Below are 27,863 nucleotides of genomic sequence, written 5' to 3'. Positions count from 1 at the left end.
AGGAATGTGGAAGAAAGGAAAGAGAAGGGAGCGGATGCAGGTGTCTGTCGAAGAAGTTAAATAGTGATTCTTATTATCATCAGTCAGAATAAATAATAATAGAGGTGTTTGATGAGCTGCATTTTGACTGGCCCCATTTCTCCTCTGTTCTGGGCTGTAAAATGTTCACTAAAGGAGAAGGAGGCATAATGAATTAATATGATTCCCATAACTTCCTACCAGAAATCAGATGTCATCATGCACAGCAAAAATATCCACTGCAATAGAGATGATGTTATTCGTTTAGTTGTGTCTGACTGTTGGCGATTCTATGGGCCAGCTCTCCATATCTTCATGCGGTGTCTTCTTTGAGTTTCTCTATGCTCTGGCTGGTGTCATCTATGATGGTGATCCACTGTAATGCTGAGACACAAAGATCAGGGGTGAAATTCAGCAGGTTCTGATAGGTTCTGAAGAACCGGTAGTGGAAATTTTGAGTAGTTTGGAGAACTGGCAAATACCACCTCTGGCTGGGATGGGGATTTTGCAATGTCCTTCCCCCAGGAGTGGGGAGGGAATGAGGATTTTGCAGTGTCCTTCCTCTGCCACGCCCACCAAGCCACGCCCACCAAGTCACACCATGCCCACAAAACTGGTAGTAAAAAAAATTGAATTTCACCACTGACAAAGATTCTAAGAAGGTCCAAGAAATAAAGATGTGTAGATAAAGATGATGAATGGAATCAGCATCTGATCAATCAGTTTCTAACAGGACAAGTGTATTTTCCCTGTTGCAATTATAAGTAGAAAGTGAAGTCATATACTTGCATAGATTGGCTCATGTTTTAATCCAGTGACCAAAAAAGATTGGATTTTTTTTTGGTGAAAATCAGAACAGATTCTTCTTTTTAAAAGAAGAATGATTAAGAGTGCTGTAAGGAATAAAAAGGGAAATCTGGATTGACACTGTATTTTTTGTTAGGTGAGGTCTCCCCTGCAGGGAAGAATTTGAGTTTAGTGGTAGGCCTTTTCTCCTGTGGCCCCTGTGTTCTAAAACCCACTTCCTTTTCCTTCCTGGAGTTTTAATCTACCGGTCTTTGGCCATAGCTGAATGTTTGTGGTCATTCCATTTTGCAGGGTTGTTTTGTTCTGACTCGAGATTTTCTCTTTTCTTCTTTTTTCCTGCTTTGTTGCATGCCAACAAGAATGTCATGACTGGGGCAGGCTACAAATAGTGTCAATAAAGAACTAACCAACTAATTTGTGGAGCATGCCTACGGAGCTTCCTGGAGCCTGCTCCTCTCTGCAACATATCTCTTAACTAGTTTAATACTGAAATAGAAACAAGAGTGGCTTGGCCATTGCCTAGGGCCACCCAATAGTACATTGGAGAAGCTGGCTTTCTGAACCTCAGAATTAAAGAAAAAAAACACACACACAAACCAAAAACAACTCAGTTATCTTTCCAACATCTCCGCCAGGGTTTTGTGCTGTAAATTGTGAGTTTTATACTCCCGTTAGCTAAGTATGTATTGATGCATCCAACCAGAATGCCTAAATAATAATCCAAAAACCACTTATGCAATCCTTCACACCCTATAGCAAAATCTGGGGCAGTTTGGGACCACAAATCCTGAGTTTTGCACTGCCACCCACAAGTGAGTGAATACCTCCCTCCCAACAATCTGCATTTATCTTCCTGTGGCTGCTTGGCAGATGGTCGCTGTTGTGCAGCCCAGACCATAATTAGCACTTCCCATTTTTGAATATAGTAACACAAGGCTCGGCTTGTGGAATGGGGGAAGGCAATGTCTTGACTGGTGGGATCTAGAAATAGAAGAGCTAATTCATTTCAGTTGTTTGAAGGGAGGAAGAAACATCTATAGCCACTCTTTCTCAGAATCCTAGTAAGTGCAAAGCAGGGAGAGAGGTTTTCAGTTCACCCTTATCACTCCTCACAACAGGTTCCCTCTTGATGTCCTGAGTGGCTATAGATGCTTCCCAAAGTCTTAGAGCCACCTTCCCTGAGCTTGCCCTCCAGAAGTATTGACTGCAATTCGTGTTTGCTTATGAAGATTTAATTTACTTGAACAGCACTGGACAGGTGGAATTGCTCTTGGCATTGGAGGGTGGGGGGGGCTTCAAAAGCCATGAAAGGTAGGACAATGATGCTACATGGGACCAGGTTCTTGTTCCCCCTTCCCCTCCCCAGCATTAAAGACAGGGTGGGCTTCAAAAATTTTAGCAAGGGGTTCTCTGCCCGGTTGCTGGGTGGGTGTGGTCTAGTCGGCCTCCTGCACCATGGAGGGGGGTGGGTGTTTTTGCCCTCCCCAGGCTCTGGAGACTTTCCTCGAGCCTCTGGGAGGGCGAAAACAGCCTCCCCAGGCTCCGGAGGCCCTCTAGACACAGGCCCGTTTCCAGCCTTCCCGAACTTCTGGTAGGCCCGTTTTTCACCCGCCCCCGAGCCTCCACGCGCGCCCTGCACTTACCTGCATCCAAAACGGGCTGCATGGGGACTCCTGGGAGGGGTCGGTGGGGCCAGCCAGGAGTAGGATTTGGGGGTTCTTCAAACTGCACAGAATCTTAGCTAGAGGTTCTCCCGAACCCCTGCAAACCCCCAGCAGGCCATCCCTGATTACGGAGAAGTGTTCAGGTTTTCCTTTTTAAAACAATTATTTATACACTGACACTGTTTCTATTCCTCCGATCCTCAGAAGCACTTCGAAGGAGATCTGTGTCCATCTTCATTTCTGTTTGGTGGTATCCACGGGGAGGGGGACGAAGGGGGGAAATGGCAAAAGAACATTGTGCCAATACAATTGTAACTCTATCCCCTTTGAATGAATATTGGGATGTTGTGTGGACATCAAAGATTATGCTGTGACAATGTGACAAGTTTCCTAATTTTGATGCAAAGGTTGGATCCTGTAGACATCTTTCAGAGCTTCAGCTGATTCTCCCCTGCCCTGAATGGGAGAAAGTGCTACAGAAAACACCCCCCCATCTCATTCCACCGAAAATGGAAAGAAGCAGAAAGGAAGAAAAGAGAGAGACCAAAAAAATATGATCCCTTGGTATAACATTTCGTTCTTTTGGGTTCCTGAGAGGAAGCTGTAAAACTGTCATACTTAGCATTTCCCTTGCAGGACCTGAAGCTTAGCGTCTGAAAGAGGAATGAGGCAGGAGTTCTTGCCCATAGAGACACAGCATCTCAAAGCAACAAATAACACCTACCTTTATAGCAGCTTCAACCACATCACAGCAGAGCCAGAAATATATAATTTCAGCTCCCCGGCACCGCTGTCATTTTAGGAACAAAAAGTTCCAGAATAGTCCATGAAGAAACTTCTTGTGGAAATGTTCTGTGCTAAGCTTACTATTTTGAAGTGTTTCTTATCTCAGCACAATGAGGAATTATTTTGCCAGTTATCAGCAATACGCACATGTGACTAGGACTTAGCTTGCCCACTCTTGCCTTAGCCTTATCCTCAATTCAACAGGCAAGGTTTACAAAACAAGCATCTCTGAGTTTGGATCCCTGGTTCTATAATTTCTTCTTTCCCTCTCCTCATTGTTCACTTTGCCTGTGGCAAAAGTGGACTGTAAGGTTTTTGGTGTTAGGAACTAGTTGTTCAAATTATTTACAACTCCTATGATGTCATCAAGTCCTTTTTTTAGAAGGCCATGAGATAATCCTTAACTGGGATTTCTAAAAAAAAAAAAAAAAAAAAAAGGCAGTCTGAATATAGTAGAGGCAAACAGATATGGGGAGCTTGGAGAAGGTTGCTAGACACACTCAAACAGAATTGTCCATTTCGTATTCTACACCAAAGTCAGTTTTGTGGGGTTTTTTTTAGAAAAAACAACCCCCAAGATTAGATGCTTACAGTTTTGCCTTTTGTCATGAAGATAAAACTAGACTATGAAAAATCACCTGATTCTGTCTTGGTCAGATCTCAATTTAAGCACTATGTCTAGTTAGGTGTTGCAGTTTAATATTCGATGCAAACAAACTGGAGAAAGTTAATCAGCTGACTGAAAATTTAGTCTAGGAGGAAAAAGTGAGAAAACTAGACACGTTCAACTGTGAGAACAGAACATACAGGAAAATAGCAGTATCTGAGAAGGAGCAGCATTTAAAAGGAGCAGCAAGATCAACAAGTCCCATCTACTGACTCTGAATGCAAAAATGGAGTAATGTTCTTATTATAAGAAGTCAGATTCCATTTTGGCATTTGGGAAAGACATTAGGAATCTCCCAAACAATAATTTGATTGGAAAAGTGATGCTTCATGAAGGGACTGGATAGTCATTTGTTTAATCCAGAGACCCGATTCAGTGGCTGAAATGGCCTGCTCTGTTCTGTTCTGTTCTATTCTGTTCTGTTCTTTTCTGCAAACAAATAAGTGCAGGTCACAGAAGAGCACCAAACAAAGACATTAAAAAAAAATACTGTGACACTTGGTTGTTCCTTGTCCATAGAATCAATATACTGAGGACATAAGCATTGTCCTGCTGAATCATGGGAAATTGCTATTTGGCTCCCAAAGTTGTGTGCTAGAAACTGTTAGCAGAATGAAGATGGCCAATTTATTTGTTTGCTTCCAGCATCTGGCTATTAGGCATTCTAGAATCTGAATTGATGTATTGATAACGGCCATGTCTCTCAATGACAGATTTAATAGTAGGGTGTGTTCCTTTCATGATGAAAGGGCTACTGGGAAAAAGCTTTCATTGTGCCTTCACAACACTGCTTCAGTGTTTAAGAAAACAGTGGCTAAAGGCACCTGGGTTGAGTTAACCACGTATACTTGATTGGCAATGAGGTATAAGCAAAATGAGTTTTTCTTTTTTCTAACTGAGGGAACAATACCATCAAACGAGGGTTTGCTTTTTATTTAGCTTCTTATCCTTATGGGACTCACTTCTACAAATAAAGAAATTTCTCCTATTTCGGACTGATAATATGCTAGTATAAGGAAAAGCCCTTAGCTTTTCCTTACAATAGCATAGATTGACTGATAACTTGCTTCTCTTTTAGAATAAACTAAATCCTCTGGCTTGTTAAATTCTGCTCATTGTATCAACTTGCATACTTTTCCTACACATATCTTGCTTTGCAAACATACAATAGAATAGAATAACAGAGTTGGAAGGGACCTTAGAGGTCTTCTAGTCCATCCCCCTGCTTAGGCAGGAAACCCTAAACTATTTCAGATAAATGGTTATCCAATCTCTTCTTAAAAACTCCAGGGTTGGAGCATTCACAACTTTTGGAGGCAAATTGTTCCATTGATTAATTGTTCTAACTTCAGTAAATTTCTCCTTAGTTCTAGGTTGCTTCTCTCCTTGATTAGTTTCCATCCATTGTTTCTTGTTCTGCCCTCAGGTGCTTTGGAGGATAGCTTGACTCCCTCTTCTTTGTGGCAACCCCTTAGATATCGGAACACTGCTATTATATCACCCCTAGTCCTTCTTTTCATTAAACTAGACATACCCAATTCCAGCAACTGTTCTTTATATAACAATCTTTGTTAGACATACAGTATAACACATGGTACAAAATATATTTTGGGACATATCTGGGCAACAGCTACAACATGTAAACAACATGTGGGTTTCTTTTTGGGCAGTCTCACATTAATTTGCATTCTCCTGTTTTTGATATTAACAGGCAATTGGGCTCCTTTTGAACATGGGTTTAGTGCTATTCTGGAATATTGCTACTACAGAATAGCAGTAAACTTTTGTTTACAAGTAGCACCTGCCAAAAGTTGAAGGAGTGGCAGTTGCAAGGTGAAATGGAAAGTCTTAACTTGTAGCTACCAAGTCTTAACTTGTAGCTACCAATACTACACAGCTATCCGTCACTTTCTGGGGCAGCCTCAAATTGCCCAGGGGATCAGTGCCTGTACAGATAGTCCTCAACTTATGACCACAACTGAGCCCAACATGTATGTTGTTGTGAGAAATTTGTTAAGTGGGTTTTGCCCAATTTTACAACTTTTCTTGCCACAGTTGTTCAATGAATCACCACAGTTGTTAAATTAGAAACATGGTTGTTAAGTGAATCTATGTTCCCCATTGACTTTGCTTGTCAGAAGATCACAAAAGGTGATCACATGACCCCAGGACACTGAAACCGTCATAAATATGAACCAATTGTCAAGCATGTAAATCACATGATCACAGGGATGCGGCAACGGTCGTAAGTGTGAAAAATGGTCATAAGCCACTTTTTCAGTGCCGTTGTAACTTTGAACGGTCACTAAATGAACTGTTGTAAGTTGAGGACTAGCTGTATTTGTGTGCTGGACTAGGCTGCAGAGTGAAGCTGCCTGATAAACTGGAATAACTCTTCACGCCACCTTGCAACTGCTCTCTAGACTGCCAGCTGCTTTTAAAACAGTTCTTAAACACGAGTTTAGCTCTCTTTTTTTTAAAAAAAAACTAAACCCATTTTTAAAGGAGGCCCTGCAACCCTTGAGATTTGTGAAGCAAAACGGGAGGGAATTCTCCCTGTTTACCGGGTAGCCGGATCAACCCAGCTGCCTGCTTTAAAGCAGGGGGTCTCCAACCTTGGCAACTTTACGACGTGTGGACTTCAACTCCCAGAATTCCTCAGCCAGCGTGCACTGCCTGAGGAATTCTGGGAGTTGAAGTCCACAAGTCTTAAGTTGCCAAGGTTGGAGACTCCTGCTTTAAAGTATCCCCTCCAAAAGTCGAAGCTTTGGTGTCAGTTGTGAGGCAAAGGGCAGGCTGCTGAACCTTTACCCATCGAGTCTTAAATCACACAGTTCAGCACCATGTAGTAGACAGAGACCTGGCAAGGAATGTGTCAGCTCTCTTAGCTTTTCTTGCCATCCTGTCCAGCTTTGGCAATCCAGGGATCTATTGATGGATCAGGCAGGAGAGACAGGACAGATGGGAGGAGATAACTTTTGGGATGGGGAAGAAACAGATTGAAAGAGTTCTTCTTTCACATGACTTTTACTTAGTATGGAAAAAGTGGTATAGTTGGTTGAAAGATAGGAAAGAGATGAAGCACTAGGAAGTAAACAAAATGACCAAATATAATACGATGGAAACAAAGAACAGACATAGGTCAACAAAGATCAATAGTAGATAGACAAAAGGGAATGACCAAATAAGGAAGAGTCAAAATATAAAGAGAAATGTATATTACAGTTGCGACAAACTGGACATGTATTGAAATGGATGTTTATATGTTTTTATGTTTTGTACGTTTCATTGTTCTGTTTAGTTTGTACTTATAAATAAAAATTGGGAAAAAAAAGAAAAGAAAGAGTTCTTCTTTCCCAGTGACAAGAATAGAATAGCCCTGTAAAACGTTGTTCAAGACCAAAGGGAAGACAGCACCATGCTAACAGCAGGATGATATGGCCTGTAGTAGATGGACAGATCTCAGCACTTGACCACCAGATGAATAACATCTCTACCAATGATGGCATGGCAGATCATTCATACAGCAAGACATTTGTTGGGGGAAGAGGAAAAACACCACGGACACTGGTATAGCTAAAGGGAAGATCTCCTTGCAAAAGTGAAATGTGAACTGGAAGGAAATAGTGTGACTGGTAAAACAACAACAACAGGGAAATCAGAGAGGAATACACATGGAAAACTGATGATGTTACCTAGTTTGGTAATGAAACGTCTGCAAAAGAAAACCAACCAAGGTCAGAGGACTCCGCAATATACATTCTCTTTGGCTAAAACAGAGGGAAAAATGCAAGCATTTTTATTGGTGGGAAGGAGCAAAGCACATATTCGTTTCAAGCAGAGCTGGGCTGCTGGAGGGTTAGCAGGGGTTCAGGAGAACCTCTAGCTAAGATTCTGTGCAGTTCAGAGAACCCCCAAATCCCACTCCTGGCTGGCCCCGGCCACCCTACCCCTCCCATGAGTCCCCACATGGCCCGTTTTAGATGCAGGTAAGTGCAGGGTGAGCGCGGAGGCTTGGGGAGGGTGAAAAATGGGCCTACTGGAAAAATGGGCCTCCAGAGCCTGGGGAGGCCATTTTTGCCCTCCTGGAGGCTTGAGGAAAGCCTCCGGAGCCCAGGGAGGGCAAAAACACCCCCCTGCCATGGTGCGGGAGGCTGACTAGGCCACGCCCACCATGGCCACACCCACCCAGCAACCGGGCTAAGATTTTTGAAGCCCACCCCTGGTTTCAAGCACATGCAACATCAGCATTGCTTTGCAGCTTGCACTGTATGTCATCTGGGGGCATATCCGGCAGCTCCATGTGGGTTAGAATCCTTGTCTTGTGGGACTTTACAACAGGCCCAACATGAAATCTGCCATCAGCCACAGAAACTCTGATTTTTGGCCAGTCACCATCTCTCAGCCACCTGACAGGATTGATATGAAGAGGAAGGGTTATTCGACCATGAACTCCTGATGGAAATGAGGAATAAAAATGTAACAAACATTTTAATTAATTAATAATAATAATAATAATAATAATTTTATTTCTATACCGCCCTTCTCCCGAAGGACTCAGGGCGGTGTACAGCCTATTTAAAAACACAAGACAAAACAACGATTAAAAATTTAAAATGATTAAATAGATTTGGCTCAATTTAAAACCCCAGAAATTTAAAATACCCCAATTTAAAATTATTATGTTGATAGCCCGGCCTGGTGGAACAACAGGGTCTTCAGTGCGCAGCGAAACACCCGGAGGTCGGAGATCTTAAGTATTTTCGGGGGCAGTTCATTCCACAGGGCTGGGGCTCCCACAGAGAAGGCCCTCCCCCTGGGTGTCACCAGCCGACATAACTTGGCCGATGGCACCCTGAGGAGACCCTCTCACTGGAAGCGGACTGGCCGGTGGGAGGCTATTGGTGGCAGAAGACGGTCTCGAAGGTACCCGGGTCCTATGCCATGGAGCGCTTTAAAGGTAGTAACCAACACCTTGAATCGCACCCGGAAGACCACTAGGAGCCAGTGCAGCTTGCGCAGGAGGGGTGTCACGTGGGCACAACGAGTTGCGCCCATAACCACCCGCGCGGCCACATTCTGGACCAGTTGGAGCCTCCGAGTGCTCTTCAAGGGGAGCCCTATGTAGATAAGAGAATTAATTAATTAATTAGAGAATGCAGGCTAACCTTACTTTGCATAACCTGGTACCCTGCAGGTTGCAATCCCAAGCATATGAAAAGGAGCAATTTGGGCAGGCTGGCTTGGTCGATCCCAGCAGCAGCAAAGCACCAGGCTCCTTAAACACAGATCTTGTCCTGAACTTGACCAAACAATGGCTAGTTGATCCCTCTGTTCACCTGCTCTGCAGAGATAGCCTAACTCAGCCTGTTAAATTTGGCTACTGTACTCGTAATTGAGGCTGGTGAAAAGGGGGTCCCAGTAAAAATGAAAGAGAGAGAGCTTTGTTTTCATTCTTTTCTTCAGAGGAGGGAGACAAGAAGGGAAGCACTTAGAGATAAAGCACCTGATGCAATTACCCTGCTTTAGATAAAGCCCAGACATTACTTCTAAACCAATCACCGGGCTTGTTTTCCTTTGCTTTTGCAGGCCATTCTGGCTGTTCATCCCCTCAGAGAACTGCAGTTGTGCTGAAGGCCCCTCTTTTCCAATTGGCTGCAAAAGGCAGAGCCAGGCAGGTTGTCAGGAGAAGAGAAGGTAGCTAAGCACATGCAGGAAGTTCTCCCATGAAATCCTGCCTGGATAGAGTGGGAGCTCAGTGAGAACAATAATGGGCTAGCTAGAAGCTCTGCTGTTTGGTTTAATTCAGCATGTTTCCTCCAGTGTTTTTAATAATAATAATAATGATAATAGTCTTTATTTTCATTGTACATCATGTATACAACAAAATTGGTTTAGCCTCTACTGGTGCAATCCATAACAAAAAATACAGGACAATACAATTCCCAATTTATACAAGTAATTGGGGAAAGAAAAAACCTAGTCATATGTTTCCATATGTACTTGGAGTGATCGTGATTCCTAATCTTCTCATCGTTTCCATCACCCATCTCCTTCCACTTATGACTGTATGACTGTAATTTTGTTGCTTGTATTCTTACGATTTATATTGATATTGTTTCCTGATTGCTTAATTGTACCTTATGACTATCATTAAGTGTTGTACCTTATGATTCTTGATGAACGCATCTTTTCTTTTATGTACACTGAGAGCATATGCACCAAGACAAATTCCTTGTGTGTCCAATCACACTTGGCCAATAAAAAATTCTATTCTGTTCTGTTCTGTTCTGTTCTGTTCTGTTCTGTTCTGTTCTGTTCTGTTCTGTTCTGTTCTATTCTATTCTATTCTAATTTGCTTGCTATTCTTTATTTGATATAGGACTGGAGCTCCTCCAGTTAGTGTTTGATTTGGAATCTACTTCACTGCTCATAATGATAACCCTTTAATCTACATCCCTTTCAAGAGACTTTCCCTTATTATTACAGTACAGCATGAAATGAAACCGACCCACCGGGAGATGGAAATCAATGAATTAAAGTAACTCAATGGCGTTTAGAACAAAGGCCTGGATTGATTCAAAATAATTCAATCTGAGGAACTGGAGGCAATTTATTAAACACATATAGCAATTATGGTCCATTTCTGAAATTGCATTACTGTTACTAATAAACTGAGCAAAAAAAAAAAAGAGAAAAGGAAAATCATGCTGTCTTTCTTGGGCACCATTATTCTGTACAGGTTTTCCCAAAGAATATAATACATTGACCTGGTATTCATTTGAAAACGTGGAGGCCTAGAATTTCCTTTCTAACAAATTACTTTGGAGGGTGGATTGTTGCATGTACTATACGTTGGAATCTTCTTTGTGTACAAAATTTCTGGACAAAGTTGAATCTATAAGATACCCATTTGGAGACAAGCACCTGTCATGAATTATTCATTAGACAAATAGAAAACATAGCACGTTGCTTTTTTGTACTTGTCAACTTGGGCCCACAAAAACATCTCCTGTAGACAAGGCATATTCATATACTGTAAGTTCTTAGAAAGTAGGCTGTGGCTTAAATTCATTTTTTTTAATTCTTTCATTTGTAGACTTGATCTGTGATCTTATTCTGGGTCTCCCCACTCCTTGGATTACAAAGCAAACCTCAGCAAAAACCTTTTGCTGCTTGAAACAAAGATGACATGGATACGTTCCCCTGGTACTACTCTCACATCCCTACTTTAGATACCTAACTCATCTTCTGGTTGTCAGGGATCTGGGCTAGAAACCAGGAGACTGTGAGTTCTAGTTGTGCCTTGGGCACAAAACCAGCTGGATAAACACTGGAAACTGACAAAAAATGCTGAAAAATCCGTCCTATGACTGATGGGATGCTGCAAATGACCACAAATGCAAGCCACTTGCCAAGCATCCAAAATGTGATCACATGACCACGGCATGTGTGTACAGCCATGAGAACTTCAAAAACGGATTGTAAATAAAGTAACTCTGGGAAGTTCTGTCATAAACTTTGAACGGTTGCTAAGCAACTAGTTAAGCGAGGACTCCTTGTATACACACATGCAGGCTCATTTTGTTTTGCATTTTTCTGGCGGGTTCTCTTTAATTAAGTAAAGTAAAACAAGCTCTCCCGCCAGACACTCCAAGCATGCTGCTGAAACTGACCCTGCCAGTTTCAATTTCTCTTCCATTTGATTAGGAAGGGCTTTTTCTGGGTGGCTGGCCAAGACCCAGCTGGGGTGGATAAAAGAAACAGGCAGTCCTGTACCATAAATGAAACAAAATTAAAAGCCACCTTGATGGGATTTCTAATTGGCTTCCCTTTTATGCAGCGTCTTCTGGGCCATTCGCACGGATGTGCTGAGGGAATGTGGAGGAAGGGGGGGAGGGGCAGACGTCAACCCCAACTTTGCAGGTGGCGCAACCACCTCTCCTTATGTACTGGAGGTTGACTTGGCAACCAGCTCCTCAATAATAGGAAATGACTAATGATGTGGTAAAAATTATGAACCAGGGATTAATAAAACTTGAAAAGGAACGGACTTGGCTGTTTGATCCTCCAGAGAGGAAATATATCTGTGCATTAGCCTTTTCCCCTCAGGTGCTGTTCTTATTAGTCTCATCTGACTTGGGAAGCAGAAAGAGTATGACATTTGGAATCACTGGTAGAAAGAAAAAAAAAGAGAGAGAGAGAGAGAGAAATGGCACTGGAACAAAGGAGGGCCAAGGGGTTGTGTGCACATTACAGCCATTAGCAGTTTCTCGTCTAGCTTTGCATTAATTTCTGTTGGGAAATCAGGGAGGCTGTGGGGGAGGCATTCAGAGATAGTCATCCTGCAAGAGAAGGTGATGGTGTCTACCACATTACAAACAACAAATAGGGGGAAAATGTGTCAGAAATACATTATCAGCCTATTTAACATCCAAATGTTACAATCTGCTAAAATATATATACTTTGCTGCAGAGGACAATAGTGAGTCCTCCAGGGACCTAAATCAGTGGTGGGTTTCAAATTTTTTTACTACCGGTTCTGTGGGCGTGGCTTGGTGGGCGTGGCATGGTTTGGTGGGCGTGGCATGGTGGGAATGGCAGGGGAAGGATACTGTAAAATCTCCATTCCCTCCTCAATCCAGGGGAAGGTTACTGCAAAATCCCCATTTCCTCCTGATTAGCTGGGATTTAGGAAGCAGAGAATAGATGGGGGTGGGACCGGTCAGAATTTTTACTACCGGGTTCTCCAAACGATTCAAAATTTCTGCTACCGGTTCTCCAGAACTGGTCAGAACCTGCTGAAATCCACCTCTGACCTAAATGCTTCTGAAGAATCCACCAGGAGCAACATTGTCCTTCTTTCTTGGCTGCATTTGATATTCTGTGGTGGGTTCCATATAGCCAGTGTTACAGTCTTTATCCGCTCACTTCGGATTGTCAATTAAGCAATGGTACAGGTAGTCCTTGACTTACAACAGTTCATTTAGTGACCATTTGAAGTTACAACAGCACTGAAAAAGTGACTTAAGATCGCTTTTCACACTTACGATCGTTACAGCATCCCCAGGGTCACATGATCACAATTCAGGCACTTGCAACTGACTCATGTTTATGACAATTGCAGCGACCCGAGGTTATGATGATCGCGTGGCTCAGCTGGGATCGTCAGAGGCTTTTAAAAGCATTTTTTTCTACAACCTCTTAAAAATGCTTTTAAAAGCCTCTGATGATCCCAGCTGAGTTGCCTGCTTGTCAGAGGCTTTTAAAAGCATTTTTTTCTGCAATCTCTTTGGGTGAAGAGGTCATAGAAAAAAATGCTTTAAAAGCCTCTGACGATCCCAGCTGAGTTGCCTGATCATCAGAGGCTTTTAAAAGCATTTTTTTACAACCTTTTCAGCCGAAGAGGTTGTACAAAAAATGCTTTTAAAAGTAAAAAAAAAAAAAAGTTGGCCACGCCCCCCCAGTCACATTACCCCCCACCACCAAGCCATGCCCACAGAACCGGTAGTAACAAATTTTACATTTCACCACTGGATTAAAGGTCACCTGTTTTTATACATGTTGTTGTTGTGCCCACCATCTTGATTTATTTGGCAATACCCCAAGACACCCTTGAGGAGGATTCCCTGGGATAAAAACTGATTTATTGTTTCAGGGATCAAATATTTGGGAACACTAAATTATGATTAATTTAATTTAATAAATGTAATTAATTATTAATTTAATTTAAGTTAAATTAATTTAATAGAGAAGGTGGATGCCAGTCTTTTCTCATCACTGGAGGTTTTTAAGGAAGGACTGGACTTTCTGAAGGACTTTCTGAAGTAGTATAGGGTTTCCTGCTTGAGCAGGGGGTTGGACTAGAAGACCTCCAAGGTCCCTTCCAGCTCTCTTCTGGATGAAGACAGTGAAAATCCTTCCCCACTCTCTGCCAAAATACAAAGGATGATCCACAACCATTAAAAACTTGTCTGAGCATCATAAAAATTATTCAGGCAGGCTATTGCATGGAATTTTACAAGGAAAAATTTCAAACAGCTGTTGACCTTGCTGGTGAAGACTATATGAAGAAACATAAACAGTTTTTAGGACAGCTTTTTAAAGTAAACTACAGGAAAAGTCCAAAGCTAAATAACATTTTGAACAAAGATAATTTTAAGAATGTATACAAAATGTTCAGTGTATTTTTTTTTAGTGTGTTTTGCTCATCTTCTCCTGTACTGCAGAAAAAGATGTAAGAAAAATCAGCGTTTCTTGACATTATGGATGAACATAATAAGGTTGGTCCCACAAATCTGTTTTATGAAGATTATTGGCATATAATGATATCATTATATCATTATTAATCATTATTTCTAAAGTGGTTTATGCCCTTATAACCAGATAGAACAGTAAAATGCTATATTATGCAAGAATATACTATATTCAGATCAAGGGAACAAACAGAGATAGGAAGAATAAAGGCTGGCATTGCAAATAAAGTGAAGTGAAAGCTTCTATCCAATAATAAATGTCCAAATTAATGGTTACATCCACTATATTCTTAATCTGTAATCACTGTGGCCCCTCTGGGATCCCTGCAGAGTCTGGGGACAAAGCTGTGTACAGTAATAGAAATCTGCTTCACCATGGAAAACCTGTTTATAATGTTGAATACAACTTGAACAAGTTTTGGAGATGAAATTGTAGGACTTGTTGAGGAGAGGCAGTTTCTATTAATCTTACTCACTGTAAAAAGACTGATGGAAAGGATTTTAATGTGAGGTATTATTTGTCCATGGAAGAGTCTAAATATGGTTGACTATATAAACAAAGAAAATATAAAGATGCAAGATGTAACATACTTATTATTAATTTTTTTTAAAAAAATTGATGTGCCAAAGTTGGTGGCTGAGAAGAAGCACATAACAGATGCTGGGAGTTATTTGACACTTTTAAATATCCCGATTGAGCAGAATACATAAGCAAAGCAAAGCAAGTTAACATGCTTAGTCCCTAACTATATTCAGATATCACGAATGCTTTAGACACGAGTTAGAGCAGGGTTCGCCACTGACTGATAAAAGATTGGCTACCCTCTTTAAATCATGCCATTGACCTTTGCCTGCCTGCCATGGACATGTGATAAAATATAGAACATTACAGATTTATTGCCATTGGGTTCTCCTGCTTTGCGAAGGGAGCTGCTAGGCCCCCTCTAGATTGTGAAAAACAGCATTTGGTATATAGCATGGCAAGACAAATGTTTCTTCCAAAGATGGGAAGTGGACAAGAATTGGAGAGGAATAATGATTTCACCGCAACCCTTTTCATCCTCTGTTACACCCATCATTTCCTGGGTAATAGCCCATTTCTTAAAAAGACCTATAATTTACATGCAAATACTTTAACTCAGTAAGCTGTTGGAGAAGGGTCAACAGCTTATAAATTTGTCAAAAAAAAAAAAAAAAGAGGTTCTTTGCGTTCTAATGATGTCATCTGGAACTTCCTTCAAGTTGCCTTTGAAAATGTTTGACAACTTGAGCTAAGTAATGTATTATAGGAAAATTCAGCTCCTTTTGGGAAGGAACATAATATGGGATATATCTTCCCCAATTTCCTCTGGCCTCAAAAATAATGAAAGGATATTTAGGTTACATGAACAGAATAAATGATGCACCGTATCTCTCTTGGTTTACACCAGGGACACAATGACAAATTCAACTTGAGTTTCATTTCGTCCTTCAATCTAAAATAGGTAGATATCACATGTTAGGTCTAAGGATTTGCTGAAAAAGAGGAGGCTTATCTGAATAAACTACAATTATTCCATATTGTTGAGCAACCACAGATATAAAGAAGCAAAATGGGCTTCCTTCTCCACCAACCAGATGTTAGATTTATGTGGGGACAATAATAAATCACTGTGATCTGCCACTTTAAACATCCTGTAATGTCATGGACTGATACTACATGGGTGCTCTAGATCTTTGTGGGGAAGTTTAAATGGCAATTTAAATGGCAATTTAAACTTTTGTACTTGATAAGTGGATCCTTAAAGCAAAGATAAGTGCAGATAATTTTAGCTAAAAGCATTGGCTCCTGAAACCTGACTGTAAACTCCAAGTGACTCCCATATGCTTTCTTAGAAGACAAAAACAATAGACAGCTATAGGCCAGTATTTTGTTTGAAGTATTTTGCCCATTTGTCAGGACAAAGATTTCTTGCAGAAGGGTAGGTAAAAGAGAGAACAGGTAACATTCTGGTAAATTTTTATTTTTTTATTTTTTTTAATTTGATTTATATGCCTCCCTTCTCCGGAGACTCAGGGCGGCTTACAATGCGTTAAGCAAATTAAATGAATAATTTGTCACTGATTAAGGCAGTCATTTTGTCAGAGTCCTCGTATCCCATCCTCAAGGTTCCATTTATCCACATACTGTATGCCAAAGATGGGGAAACACTTATCTCAGTGATGGCTAACCTTTTTGTCATTGAGTGCCAAAAGCGGGGAGAGGGTGGGGGGCTCACGCATTCATGTGCCCACACCCATAATTCTATCTGCCCTGCCCCATGCACATGCGCGCATGCCCCCTGTGCTCCCCCCGCTTTTGGCATGCGATGGCACGGTGGGCCACCAGACTTCTGGTGGGACTGAAAGTTGGGAAACGGGCTGTTTCCGGCCTCTGGAGGGCCTCCGGAGGGGTGGGGAAGGCTGTTTTCGCCCTCCCCAGGCTCCTAGAAAGGCTCTGGAGGCTGGGGAGAGTGAAAATGAGCCTTTCTCACCGCCCCCCCGAAGGCCCTCCAGAGGCCAGAAACTGTGTTTCCTGACTTCCGGTGGGCCCAGAAAACCTGAAAATCAGCTGGCGGGCACATGCATGCGTGCCAGAGCTTAGCTCGCATGCCCACCAATATGGCTCCGTGTGCCATCTGTGGCACGCGTGCCATAGGTTCGCCATCACGGACTTATCTTTACATATAGGATGCAACACAAATGGGCAATTCCACATGCACATCACTGTTCATGGAACACACTGAGATCCAGGGTAGATTCTTGGCCAAAGGAAGAGAGGAGGCAATTGTCAAGTTTAGACTGCTCTGGTGTGTGAAAATGATCAACTACAATTCCCTATTCCCTTCCTCCAGAGAGAGCAGAACTCCAGGAATTGCTGCTAATCTGAACCCAACCACAAGTGGCACGTATTATACACAATTGTTAGGTAAAGCTTAATGTGGCATCACAGCTTGTGGTCGGACTTGAAAAACTCAAGTGTAAAAATGTTAAGCAGGGTCAAATTGACCTGGCTAATATTTGAGTGAGAGACCACAAGGATATATCCTAGGAGAGTAGCTAGCCTGGAAAGTCAAAAGTTTATCCTGGAAGAAGCCAATGGCAAGCTGTTTCTCTCTTGCTATGCTGAAGAAAACTAAGATTTGATCTTGCTGTAAGGGACCACAACTTTAGTTTTACTATTGTTCAGGTGTTGGACTTGAGATCCAGGTTTATGTTTGCACTCAGTGAAGGACTTCGGGCCTCTTTGCTTTCAAGCCAACTTCTTTCAAAGGATTATTCTTTAGATCAGGGGTCTCCAACCTTGACAACTTTAAGCCTGGAGGACTTCAACTCCCAGAATGGGGACTTCAGCTCCCCAGCCTGCTTTGCTTAAAGTTGCCAAGCTTGGAGACCCCTACTTTAGATAATGGGAAAACTCATTTATTTACTGGCTTGAGAACTCTAAAAGAAAAGGGGGGATACAGATATAATAAGTTGAGTCTTCGGAGAAAGGCGGCATACAAGTTGAACAAACAAATAAATAAATAAGTTATCCAATTCTGTTATTCTGTTAAACAAACAAGCAAGCAACTGAAAAGCAGTGTCCTCATTTGTTTTTAATAACATGCAAGTGGCTGCTTTGTCATAATCATTACTTTAGAGGCAGTTCCAAGGATAATCTATGGAATTCTACTTCTCATAGTTAGCTAAAGAAATACAGGTAACTCTCAATTTACAACAGTTGATTTAGTGACTGCTACAAAGGGACGCGGTGGCTCAGTGGCTAAGACGCTGAGCTTGTTGATTGAAAGGTCGGCAGTTCAGTGGTTCGAATCCCTAGTGCCATGTAATGGGGCGAGCTCCCGTTACTTGTCCCAGCTTCTGCCAACCTAGCAGTTCAAAAGCATGTAAAAAATGCAAGTAGAAAAATAGGGACCACCTTTGGTGGGAAGGTAACAGCGTTCCGTGCGCCTTTGGTGTTTAGTCATGCCAGCCACATGACCACGGAAACATTTTTGGACAGCACTGGCTCTTCAGCTTTGAAATGGAGATGAGCACCTCCCCCTAGAGTTGGGAACGACTAGCACGTATGTGCGAGGGGAACATTTAACTTTACCTTTTTACAAAGTTACAAAAAATGACATATGACCATTTTACACAGTTAGGACCTTTGCAGCATCTCCATGATCATGTGATCAAAATCCAGATGCTTGGCAACAGGTTCATATGCACGACCATGGCTGTGTCCCAAGGTCATGTGATCACTTTTTGCGACCTTCTGATAAGCAAAGTCAATGGGGAAGCCAGGTTCACTTAACAACCAGGTTACTAACTTACCAATTACGATGATTCACTTAAGAACTGAGGCACAAGTTGTAAAATGGAGCAAAGCTCACTTAACTAATGTCTCATTTAATAACAGAAATTTTGGGCTCAGTTATGGTCATAGCTTCAGGATTGTGAGAAAAGGGCTTTGAGTAGGGGTGAAATGTAAAATTTGTTACTACCGGTTCTGTGGGCGTGACTTGGTGGGGGGGAGGTAATGTGACTGGGTGGGCGTGGCCAACTTTTTTTTTTTTAACTTTTCAAAGCATTTTTTCTAATGCTTTGAAAAGCCTCTGCCGATCAGGCAACTCAGCTGGAATTGTCAGAGAAGCTTTTTAAAAAATGCCTCTCTGCTGATCAGGCAACTCAGCTGGGATCGTCAGAGACTTTTCAAAGCATTTTTTTTACCACTTCTTCGTCCAAGAGGTTGCAGAAAAAAATGCTTTGAAAAGCCTCTGACGATCCCAGCTGAGCCGCGCGATCATCAGAGGCTTTTTTTTTTTACTTTTAAAAGCATTTTTTCGTCGGAAGAGGTTGTAGAAAAAATGCTTTTAAAAGTAAAAAAAAAAAGCCTCTGATGATCATGTGGCTCAGCTGGGCATTGGGGTGGGGGGCGCAGGGATTTTTGCTACTGGTTCTCTGAACCACCCGCCGCCATTGCTACCGGATCGGATGATCCGGTCCGAACCAGGAGCATTTCACCCCTGGCTTTGAGGTATCAACATCTGACTTCAAAAAAACTGTCCCTGCCTTTCCAAAATAACTTCACAGATCTGTCCCTGTTGGGGGTTTGTCTGTTCTGATCAATTGTGGGTGAGAAAATAAAATTATGCACCCCTGGAAACTCAAAGCACCGAGAATTAAGTCTGCCTCTATTTGCACGATCTGATTCTAACTATGTAAATATTAAGATGGAGTTCCAAGTGGATTCTTGCTGACAGCTTAACATTATTTATCTTTGTGTTTTGCTCTTTGATTTGGTTGCATTACTGACTTAAGAAGGCAATGTTTGGATTGTCTACTGTCATTTCCTGAGTCTCAGAACAACAGAGGGATTTCTGTGGAATTTTGTACTTCGGTTTTGAGGCTTATTTCTTGTTTGTCTTCTTTGGCTGATGATTCCACTGAAAAAGAATGAATGACAAAATCGGAAGTATAAATATTTCAGGCTAAGTCCTCCCCTCTTCACCTCTCCACTCCCATCTTATATACATTTTTTTAAAGCAGCTACAAAAAAATAAAATAAAATAAAATCCAGAGGGAAATGGAGAACTTATGTAGTTTCGTGGCTTGGATTCAGTCACACGATATTTAGAAGGCTTTGTCAAATGGGTCTTGCTACCTCTCCTCAGAGAGAGAGAAAAGCAAATCAGAACGACACTGAGGGACAAACTAAGCAAGAAATACTGAAACCAGCTCATCACCACTACTACCATGTGAATTAAACTATAGGGGAATATTTTCTCCCAAGCAATCAGCTTCTCCCATCTAGTTTTCTTTGTAAACTTTTCTTGGCTATGTCTAGCATCCATCCATCCTGACTCTTACCCTAGAAGAGTTGGCCCCATCTGTGCTATTTGGCTCACACTAGGGCTGGCTTCTGAGATTTGTTGTTTTCTTGTTTGTATTTTGGAATTGTTTTAATCCTCTATATCACCCAGAATCATAACAGATTCATTTAGACCACGTTAAGCAAAGAAACAAACAAGAAAATATTGGCATCCTACTGCCTTCTCCAGTCTGGGTCAATCAACTATAGAGGAAGCCATAAACACCTTTGAAGAATAGAATACCTTCTATCTTTTTAATTGATTATATCTCCCTTTCTTATTGCTTTTTTTTCCCAATTTCTATAGCTGCCCATCTCATCTATAAAGTAAAGGTTCCCCTCGCACATATGTGCTAGTCGTTCCTGACTCTAGGGGGAGGTGCTCATCTCTGTTTCAAAGCCGAAGAGCCAGGGCTGTCCGAAGACATCTCCGTGGTCATGTGGCCGGCATGACTAAACACCAAAAGCACACGGAACACTGTTACCTTCCCACCAAAGGTGGTCCCTATTTTTCTTTTTCTTTTTCTTTAAATTTTTTATTATATTTTTATTGTTAAAAAATAACAAAAAGGAAAAAAAAATCAATACAAAAAATCAATAGTAAGGAAAAAAAATTTTTTTCCCTCCAGCGTGCTATACAAACGGAAAGGAAGTTTTAGGAACTTGAAGTCTTCAATTCTTCCAGAAATCTCTTTGATAAGGTACTGGTGCCGATTCATCCAATCTCCCAAGTGCAAAATCCACAAATGGTTGCCAAGTGTTCCAAAAAACATTTTCTTTATATATACCACTTCTAATTTTAATATCACAAGTCAATTTATCATTTAATGCAAATTTCCATGTTTCATTGTACCATTCTTCTAATTTTAAGTCAACATTTAATTTCCAATATCTAGCAATTATAATTCTCCCCATTATAACCAAAATCCTCACCAATTCTCTTTCTCCAGTTGTTAATGTTGTTTCATTCAATATTAATAATAATATGGTTTCCAATTTCAATTTGACCCTCTTCTTAATTATTTCAAATATTTCATTTTCTATCCTAGACCAAAAAAGTTCAACCCCATTACATTTACACCACATATGAACATATGTCCCGAGTTCCACTTTACACCCTATTTTTCTACTTGCATTTTTTTACATGCTTTCGAACTGCTAGGTTGGCAGAAGCTGGGACAAGTAATGGGAGCTCACCTCGTTATGCAGCACTAGAGATTCGAACCGCTGAACTGCCGACCTTTCGATCAACAAGCTCAGCATCTTAGCCACTGAGCCACGAAAGAGCTATATAAGCTTCAGTGACTCTTATGCTGGTCTATGTCGATAATGAAGATTTGATTTGATTCAAAGAATTGGATCTATTCCTGTGTTATAGTAATGACCCAGTTCTTCTTTTCCAATGAACGATAGTTATTATTGCTGCCGCCGCCACCTATTTCTTTCTTCTTTCTTCTTTCTTTCAATGTGCAAATGTTGCCAAATACAGGTAGTTCTTGACCTACAACCACAACTGAGCCCAAAATTTCTGTTGTAAATGAGACAATTGTTAATTGAATCACTGCAGTTATGAAGTTAGTAATATGGTTGTTAAGTGAATCTAGTCCCCCCGCCCCTGACTTTGCTTGTCAGAAGGTTGCAAAAGGTGATCACATGACTTTGGGACAACTGCAACCATCATAAATATATATGAATAAGTTGCCAAGCATCTGAATTTTGATCACATGAATGCTGCAAAGGTTGTAAATGTAAAGAATGGTCATAAGTCACTTTTTTTTCACTGCAGTTGTAATTTTGAGCGGTCACTAAATGAACTCATGCAAGTTAAGAACTACTTGTAGCAAAGTTCACCCTCTTTGGTACTTGATCAACAAGACTAAATGTTGTGGCTTTATTACTACTAGCCAAATGCGGAACATAATCGGGTGAGATGGGCAATATTGGAGATCCCTAAATACAATCCCTAAATACAATTCCTGGACAATCCCTGATATCAAAGGAATGATGTGTAATAAGTCAATTTTCATCCTTATTACCCTCATATACTGTTTTTTTTTTCAAAAAGTAAAAATTTAGCCCAACAGTTTCCACCATCTGTTGCCCAAATGTTGAGAGTAGTCACTAATGCTTAGGGCAGAAGTATCATTTTTAAGACAAACGTTATCTCAAGAGGTCAAAGGTGGCCACTGCAAAGGGCAAAAAGAGCAACTAAGGGCCATGGACCTGCGTTAAGTATTTCCCCTGAAAAACCATTCAGTGAGTCCTGAAACTAATGGAAAGGTCTGCTAGGCAACCATTACCTGGGGACACAGGGTGCTCCCAGTTGGAAGGAAACCATCTCACTGATCTTCACATCATTCTCACATTTGGTTTATAGACTTTGTTTTCATAAAGCCTTGTGCCCAAAATCTGCTAATATGGCAGGAAGGATCTTTAAGTGTTCCACCTCCTGCTTTAGTTGAAGTATCTTGACTAATAGATTTGCTATCTCTTTACTGGTTGAAACATTTGAGTTCCATCCTTAGGCTCTGGCTTGATGAACATTATGACCATCTTATCAACCATGAAAGTTGCACCTTCTTTTAAAGCCACCAAAGCAGCCATTATGACAACATGCCTTAATTTTGAATTGCAAACCAAATAACATCCTTTTTTTTTTTAAAAAAAATTGATTTATATGCCGCCCTTCTCCGGAGACTCAGGGCGGCTTACAATGTGCTCAGCAATAGCCTTCATCCTTTTGTATATTTATACAAAGTCAGCTTATTGCCCCCACAACTGGGTCCTCAATTTACCTACCTTAGAAAGGATGGAAGGCTGAGTCAACCTTGAGCCTTGGCGAGATTCGAACCTACAGTAATTGCAGGCAGCTGGTCTTAATAACCAGCTTAATAACAGGGTGCCTTAGACCACTACCAAGGCTCTTTTATCTATCCTATATCTTATCCTTTATCCATTAATAACTCCAAGTTATTAATTGGCAAATCCAAGTTCTAAATTCAAGTGCTTTATATTTTTAGCAATTAGGTGTAGCATCCGGCTGTGTGTGTGTCTTCTTTGTGCTTTCCATACATTTGCATTTCTCCAGGATGATTGTCTAGTTGCCAATTTTAAATTGGTCCAAAGGTTTGTAGCGGAAATTAGACAGTTGTGCCAAAATAAAGAAAACAGAACAGCTTCATCTACTCACTGCTGCATGCCAGATTGTGGCTAGGCAAAAAATAGACTGACAAAAGAAAGTAAATATGACAGAGTGGATGGGATGTTGGACTAGGAATAGAAAAACCTCCTTCCCACCTTTAATTTTGAAAGTTCACTGTCTTTTGACTAATTTACTTCAGAGAATTGTTGTTGTGAACATAAAATTGGAGTAGGGAGTACTGTGTCCATTGCTGTGAGTTTTTGGATGAGATGAAGGTTTATTTCAAACAGATAAGCCAACTAATAAATTTAGCTACCTCAGTTCACACATATCTGGTTATTTCAGCCACACAAACAATCTAATTATGTCAAGATCAACTGATGTCTCTGTTGCACCCAAGCAGGAACACCAAAATTCTACCTATGTTTGCATGACACCTGTTCCACGACCAATTGAAACATAGGCGCTGTTTTAATTTTGCTGCTGCAGCACAGTGTCAAATTTTTGCTGTATTGAATTTTCCCCACCACAAGCAAGAACAGAGATGGCCAGCTAGAAGCTAGAAGCAGCCTAACTGTAGAACAATAATATATTTGAGTATGGCTATGCTCAGGCTAAATTGGCTTCAGGGTAGTTTTAGCCAGCAGGTTCTGACAGGTTCTGGAGAACCAGTAGCGGAAATTTTGAGCAGTTCGGAGAACTGGTAAATACCACCTCTGGCTAGCCCCAGAGTGGGGTGGGAATGGAGATTTTACAATATCCTTCCTCCAGGAGTGGGGAGGGAATGGGGATTTTGCAATATCCTTCACCCAGGAATGGGGAGGAAATGGAGATTTTGCAGTATCCTTCCCTGTAGTGGGGTGGAAATGGAGATTTTGCAGTATCTTTCCCCTGCCATGCCCACCAAGCCACGCCCACAGAACTGGTAGTAAAAAGAAAATTGGATTTCACCACTGGTTTTAGCTATTGGTTTGTTCAATATATTTCCTGTATAATTGAGTGACTCTTATCTTATAGGAGAAGAGAGAGTAATAAATACATCTACAATGAGTTTTCTCACATTCATACATTTCTGAACGGTTTGCTCAAGAGATAAAATTTGACATGCACAATCTTTGCCTGATGGAAAGCTGGTTCTGAATTTTGCTCATGCCACCTTTGTATTCTTTAATTGGAATTCTGCCAAACAACTTTGCATGCTAAGTCCCTCTAGCAGTGTTGGCAAACCTTTTCGGCACTGAGTGCCGGAAACCGGAAGAACAGCTGCCCGGGGCGCATGCGTGTGCCGGGAAGATGATTTTCTGGTTTCTGGTGCATGTGCACTGGCCAGCTGGTCTTCGCGCACGCATGCATGCCAGAAACTGGAAGACCAGGTGGCCAGTGGGCATGCCGGAAACTGGAAGAGCCGGGTGGCTCCTCTTCTGGTTTCTGGTGCTCCCGTGTGTGTGAAGATCAGCTGGCTGGCGTGGCGGAACCCAGAAGAGCAACGGGCAACGGCTCATATGCCTGGAGAGATGGCTGTGCATGCCATTTCCAGCATGCATGCCATAGGTTTGCCATCATGGCTAGTGGTGGGTTTCAAAATTTTTTACTACCGGTTCTGTGGATGTGGCTTGGTGGGCGTGGCATGGCTTGGTGGGCGTGGCAGGGGAAGGATACTGTAAAATCTCTATTCCCTCCCCAATCCAGGGGAAGGTTACTGCAATATCTCCATTTCCTCCCGATCAGCTGGGACTTGGGAGGCAGAGAATAGATGGGGGCGGGGCCAGTCATAATTTTTACTATCGGTTTTCCAAACTACTCAATTTCCGCCACTGGTTCTCCAGAACTGGTCAGAACCTGCTGAAACCCACCTCTGATCACGGCCCTATAGCATCTACATATAGTCTTGCTGCTCTTAGCTATCCATAGGGCCACAATGGCAGTATCCTTTCAATCAACTGCTGCCTTCCCACCATTTAAACAAGTGGTGCACGACTACTTCATAAGGAAACCAGATCCCTATCTTAAAAGGTTCCCAGTTACACCATCTACACCTGTAACCATTCTTACTATTTTTCAACATCCCCACAACTTCTATTCATTTATTTTTGGATGCTAACCTTTACAACATTCATTTAAATTCCATACTTGCATATATCATTACCATTCTCATTTCTAAAATTCTCCTTCTCTCTGGAAACTCCTTGATTTGATTTGATTTCATTTCACTCATTGTCTAAAGAATGTTTAAATTATTTCATTATGTAAAGCATTTAGTAAGATCAAGAAGGCATAGACTAGCCTATGTTACATGCAGCATCCCTTGATAATGGTAAAGAAAGCTGATGGTATCTGTCAGTTTCAGCATATATTGATAAACTTAGCCAAAGCTCATGTCAAACATTGCTGTTCTAATCAAACTGATGTCTCTGATCTGGAGATCATTTTACAAGCCAATATAACGTTGCCCACATCCCACTAACTTGAAGATATATATAGGCAGCATACTGACATACATTCTGTAAAAATTTGATTATTGTACAAATTGCCAGAAAATGATAAATTGAGTAAATGTATTTATATATATGAATATACAGATTCTCAGATCTTTACATCTTGATGACGATATTCAAAAATTGATATTCAATAGGGCATAACTGTTAGGCGTGGAGAATCAGGACCACACATTAAGTTCCAGTTAAGAAGAGTTTTCACTGAGGCCTAGACAAGAGCAGCACAAATCGGCACTAAATTGCACCAGAAAATAAACAATGGAATTCAAGGGGGTGGAGGGGGCATTGGACTTGGATTGCTTGTGACAACGTAAGGGCTCCAGACTGATTCCTTTCTTGACTCCACCCCATGTGTTCTTCTTCTGCAATAACCTACATAGAGTTTCTCAATGGCTCTAGAATGGCCAGCATGGAAAGTAATATTCTATACTTGACATTTTAATCTGATTTAGAAGCCTTTTTATTTAAGAATTTAAAAAAAAACACATTGTTTTCCCCAGAATCCTTTTTCCTGGTTAATGCATATATTAGATGTTTGTTTGTTTGTTTGTTTGTTTAGATTTATATGCCGCCCTTTCTCCGAGAGGACTCAGGGCGGCTCACAACAATAAAACAGAAAAATAAAACAAAAACTCCAGGTTAAAAGTTACACATAAAATCCCTAAAATCAATTAAAATCCATTTTAAAAACCTCCATCAGTCCAGGCTGGCCAGGTGAAATAGCCACGTTTTTAGTTCGCGGCGGAAAGAGCGAAGGTCGGGGGCCATCCGAAGCTCCAGGGGGAGCTGATTCCAGAGGGTAGGTGCGCCCACAGAGAAGGCACGCTCCCTGGGGGTTGCCAGCCGACACTGTCTGGCCGACGGCACCCCGAGTAGGCCCTCTCTGTGGGAACGCACCGGGTGATGGGGAGCTGTTGCTGGCCACAGAAGGTCCGCCAAATACCCCGGTCCTAAGATACATCCACAAACATTATAAGCATTATTATACTTACAATTTACTAGACAGTCCACCATGTGCAAAATATATCTAATCAAATGTATAAATAGGTCCTGCCCACTGTTGGATACGTTTGAGCAATCCTGCAGGTAAAATCCAAAACCCACCACTAGGAGGCAGTGATTTTTGAGGTTTACTACTGTAGTCTAAATGTTTACTTAGCACATTGTCCCATTTCTTTTGCTTGCTTCTTTTCACCAAATAATCATTTTAAGAAATGGAGAAATAATGCAATGTTAAGTTATATCATTCTTGTGGCCTTTTTTTTTTGGTCATGTTGCTATTTCATAATGTGCTGACGGACATAAATCAACATCTTCTAGGCTGCTGCTGTTTTACAAATAGCAATAATTCATCAGAAAGTATGTAATCAGGCTGGTTGCGTCACAAGTGAAGACAGTTTTAGCCATGTCGTTGGTTTGGAACATTTTGTGGTTGCTATTTGTCTATATGTTGAAGGAGTTTTGTAAGGATACACCACAATGAAACTCATAGATAAAAATCTGAGTCATAATTTTACTATTTATTATAAAAGTTTAATTTAATTCCTTCACTTGCCCAGAAATCTTCACCATCTTGGCCAAATACCACTTGCAGGATCAATATATTACCAACTGTGTTATTGTCATTTTTGTGTTGAGCATAAAATCCTTAATCTAAATTCCTCATTCATTATGGTAAACAGATAATTTCTCATAAGTGTGACTCCAGGCTTTTGGATCAGATTCTGATCAGCGGATATTAGCAGGAGGAATTTATTCTCATCACAAGAGAACCAAAATAAAAAATAAAAATAAAATACCACTGTGCAGGAAACAATTTCATTTTCACAAAAATCCACTAAGAATACAATAGTGTCCATTGCACAGAAGTCAGTCCCATTATTTAGATGCCATTTAAGCAAATATTCTGAATTATTTGGTGAGATATTCTAACTTTGGGTTTCCCGGATAGATAGTCAGATGCCTAAGATTCTTCCAACAGGTTGAATCAATTCAAGGTTGACTCAGCCTTCCATCCTTCCGAAGTGGATAATATGAGGACCCAAATTGTTGGGAACAATATGCTGACTCTGTAAAACCGCTTAGAGAGAGCTGTAAGGCACTGTGAAGCGGTATATAAGTCTGAGTGCTATTGCTATTGACAACAGTGCCAA

The sequence above is a fragment of the Pantherophis guttatus genome, chromosome 1 (genome assembly GCF_059756535.1).
Source record: "Pantherophis guttatus breed Tessera chromosome 1, ASM5975653v1, whole genome shotgun sequence".
NCBI lineage: Eukaryota > Metazoa > Chordata > Lepidosauria > Squamata > Colubridae > Pantherophis > Pantherophis guttatus.
The sequence above is the reverse complement of the archived record's forward strand: the minus strand, read 5'-3'. Positions refer to the sequence as shown.